Here is a 4,250-nt window from a genome sequence, read left to right on the forward strand (position 1 = left end):
CAGTTTTCCGAGAATTCCTCATATATAGGTAGTTCAGCAATTCTGACACACTGGCTTCGCGTGGGTACGAAGTAGTATGAACACAGGTCGAGGGTAGTACTTGCCTTCCACAGTCCACCCAAAGGTTGCTCTAAGTTTCCCCACTTTCCCTCCCACTTCTCCATTAGAATTTCCATATCCAAAAAATTTGACCTTGAGGACAAAACCAGGTGGCTGAAATCCACCTCACAACACCGAAACAGCTACAGCACAAGAACATGCCAAAACGGATAGATCAAACATGTCATCAATCCACTGTCACGTCGAACTAAGACTTCCTCCGAATGACCGCCTTTAATGCCACAACCGTTATGGACGGTGGCATATTGCTCGTGGAATCTGTCTTGGTTCCACAAAGTCTATTTGTGACTCTGATTCGGTTGGCTCATGGCAGCATCCTGATATCATTCGAACAAATCTACCAGCGTAACGGCAGATACTACTGATGAGGCATGCCAGTAGTGTGTGGTCTTCTCGCGACTCCACCTCACGTTCAGTGGAAGGTGTACCCCATAGAGTTTATCACGGAACCTGTAGAACTAATTTGCAGTGTTCGTTTACACTTGCGTGATTGTCAGTGGATATCCACGAAGGCTCAAGAAGACACGTGAGGATATTTAGTTTTTAAAAATAAGGTGCATATTAGATGTTTACTTTCCTGTCCGTTTGTAAGATTTTAGTTGGCGTTTGGATGGTAAAGTACATCGTGCTGAAGGGCAATCCCCTCTACACCAGTAGTATTGGCGACCGAATGTGAAAATCAGTAAGTGTGCGTTGGACGGGTGAACGAGATTTAGGCGCTACTGTTGGAACGGCTAGCTAGTGCCACATTATCGTCAACTCCAGTAGTTAGTTGCATTCTGCAAATAGAATGAGTGAAAGTGAACAAATATGCAGATTACTCGGTTTAGTCTGGTTCAAACGATCCTATTCCCGAGTCCATCTTAGGTGTCACTACGTTCCGGGGGTCGTATACGGTAGTGTCAAACCGATGAGACTCAGTGCACTCATGACTGGGAGGCATGGGCTTGCTCCGGACTCTGGAATTCTACTTTCTTTGTATGGACCACGGCCACATCTCATTAGGGAGGCCGTCAATCCTCCAGTCAAGAAAAGCCAGCCTCCGGCTGAACGCTGAAGCAATCAATCAATTCAGCAACGGCCGACTATGATGAGTGTTCAGGCATGCTACAGAAACATGGCCGACGATGATGAGTGCTCAGGCACTTCATAAAAGCATGGTAAGTGATGATGGATGTTCACCCAAAGCTGATCGGACAGGCTGGATCAAGGTCAAAAATGCGCCCTAAATACCGCGATGCTTCCCCTAACTTTTTCACTCGCTTGTTTGCAGTGAATTTGTCGTGGTCCTCGTTGGCGAGTGTGTTTTCCCATTCTAAGGCACTGGACTGGAGACAGAAGTTAGATGCAACAGAAATTGGTCGAACTATACTCAGGTCGAGTTCACAAAACGAATATGTCAGAACCAACCAGTAAAACGGTAATTCCTAAAGCTGTTCCATCTCTCGTAACGTTTCTGCCTTTCCAAGTGTTGTTAAAAACCTTGGGATCTCATTTGTTACAGCCAACATCTGTTCAGAAAAATTTGCCCAGTTTGTCTACATCGATTCTCCATCGACATGCACTGTTAGCAGAATCTGCCAACGCCTTTTTAACGGCATCCGGCAGAACCTGTCCGCTGTCTATCTGCCTACCGTCGGACACCTCCTAAGTTGATTGGACCTGTTTGGGTGTAGAGTTATGGGCAACTAGTTGAATGAGCCGGTTAATTATTTGATTTGTCCCCAGTCCAGCTGGTTAACCTTTCCTCGAAACATATGGAACCGGTAAAACTAGCCTGACCGAATTGCTGCTCAGTTGAGTTAAAAAAAGGGAGGTGTTGGTGTCCCAAGTTGCGCCTGACCACGGTTAAGGTCACGCATGGTTTGAACTGATTCGTCCGTGGATTATTAAATCAACACGTGTCACGTGTTCGTGACTGGACAGGTCGTTACAGTAGATGAATATGCCCCTTCTAATAACTGGTTGGTTTTCCTACTGATGTGTGAGGTTCTTCTGTAGCCTCACGCATGTCGGTTTTTTTGGACAGAACTGGCCGGTGCGTTTCGGTCCACTTTCAAGGATATTACAGCTCGCAGTAGGAATTTTTGTCCTATTTTTTCGACGACTTGAGTGATCAAAGGAAGTGACCTTCACTCCCGGAGGGATAAATTCGCCAGTGCCTTTTAGCTATGGAGGTAAAGTTCACCTGTTCCGCACGCCAGTCGACCGAATTTCTTTTAGAGTACAACTAAGTGAAGGGTGGAAACGATCCGGGGAAGGTGAAGCAGTAACTTAACAGCGAAGTACGAGGGCCATTGCCTACAAACTCAGCTGCCCTAGTCATTGCCATCTTCCCATACGGGGACCCCGAGACGGGCCATATCAATGGTTAGAGACATTGTCTGACATGGCCCAGTCGCGCCCTCAATGGCGCCTTCAATCCCAATCCCCCAGATGAAAAGTTCACTGCACCCCTATATTTACGCATCTAGTGTATCCTCCACCGGAGGACGAGAATCTAGCGGCTACAATCGTTATGCAGCGTCATTGATCGATACGCTGAATTGATTGGTTCATTCGGCTTCGGCTGAGCGATGTTTACCAACCAGTGAAAATGTTTTACCGTTGAAGAAAACTGTGACGCAAAGGCAGAAAATTTAGTCAAAAGACACGCGTTTAAACCTTTTCCTTTAAAAAGGTGACAACGGAATCCATCGTTAAATTAATCTGACGGTTGTTCTCCGGCTTGCATTAACACATACACCCAATCAATACAGAATTCTCGTCTTCCTTCTATTTGAACTTGTTTTGCGTGCAAGCCTACGCTTTTAATTTGCCTCGGAGTCGGTTGTAACAAGATCTAATTCGACCGAGTAATTTCCTCCGTTTTAGCATCCCGATGACACAGAGCGAACCCCATAACCCATAGGAACAGCAAAAAGAGAAATACTGTCACAACACAAAGGTGAAACGCATTCGAAACCAGTACAAGTACTGTCTGCGTAGGCCGCAGTCTTCTGCGTTTCTCTTATGTTCGGAAGTAGAGTGTCTCTACTGTCAACTTCTTGACATGTTGATCGTCATGCCGATATTGATTTGAGTTGATTGTTTTCGTTGTTTTGTTCTGTTTCCTTGTCTGGTGTGCCAATATGTACTCCGATTGTGAGCTCATATCCAAGTGCACCGAGCAATGCACCCAGGTAAGGTCCAACTATCGGTACCCAGAAGTGATAGTGTCCTGCAGAAAATGCGTCTCTCCATCCTCGGATGAAAGGATAGTTGAAAAGTAAGAAAAGGTAAGAAAAGTTTAGCAAGTTGGCAGGGTTTTTTCATCAACATCTCAAGTTAATGATTAACAAACAGCTTACAACCAAGGATACTAATTCAAAAATAGTTTCGCTGCCTTTGCATTCTTGTGTGGATTTCTTCTAGTTATTTCAAAATGGCGGAGGTTCCGCTTCTTCGTGGAAGTCACCTCGTTGCCTCCTAACTTAATCCAAAGATATTTTCCATGATCCTTTTCTGAAGTGATGACCTCTGTGGACAGATGATGTGAAGCGTCTTCACGTTTTTGACCACCGATACTTCAGAAGCGTGGTTGGTTATGGATGGCCTCGGCGTGTTAGCAACGAAGTGATTAGAAAACGGGTATTTGGTTGTGTTGCAGGTACCCCTATCCGAGAAAACATCCAGCATCATCGACTACGATGGCTTGGTCGTGTGCTACGCATGCCAAAACACCGTCCAGCGAGACGAGTGTTGTTCTCCGTGCCTCCTTCAGGATGGCGCATACCGCGAAGTGGACAGCACATGACTTGGCAGAAGGGCGTCAAACAGATCATGAAGAGTTTGGGCTATTCGATGTCAGTGGCGTTCGTGCTGGTTCTCCGTGCTCCTTCAGGATGGCGCATACCGCGAAGTTGACAGCACATGACTTGGCAGAAGGGCGTCAAACAGATCATGAAGAGTTTGGGGTATTCGATGTCAGTGGCGTTCGTGCTGTCAGTTTCTTTCACGATTGTCTGACTGAGCGGGTGGAGGTGTAGGCACCTCACAATGCTTGACATAGGCAAGCACTAGGTCATCTCCCTCACCCACTCTTTTTCACTTCTTTTCACCCTAGGGTTTTTAATATATATATATATATA

Source organism: Opisthorchis viverrini (assembly GCF_000715545.1).
Source record: "Opisthorchis viverrini unplaced genomic scaffold opera_v5_194, whole genome shotgun sequence".
Taxonomy (NCBI): domain Eukaryota; kingdom Metazoa; phylum Platyhelminthes; class Trematoda; order Opisthorchiida; family Opisthorchiidae; genus Opisthorchis; species Opisthorchis viverrini.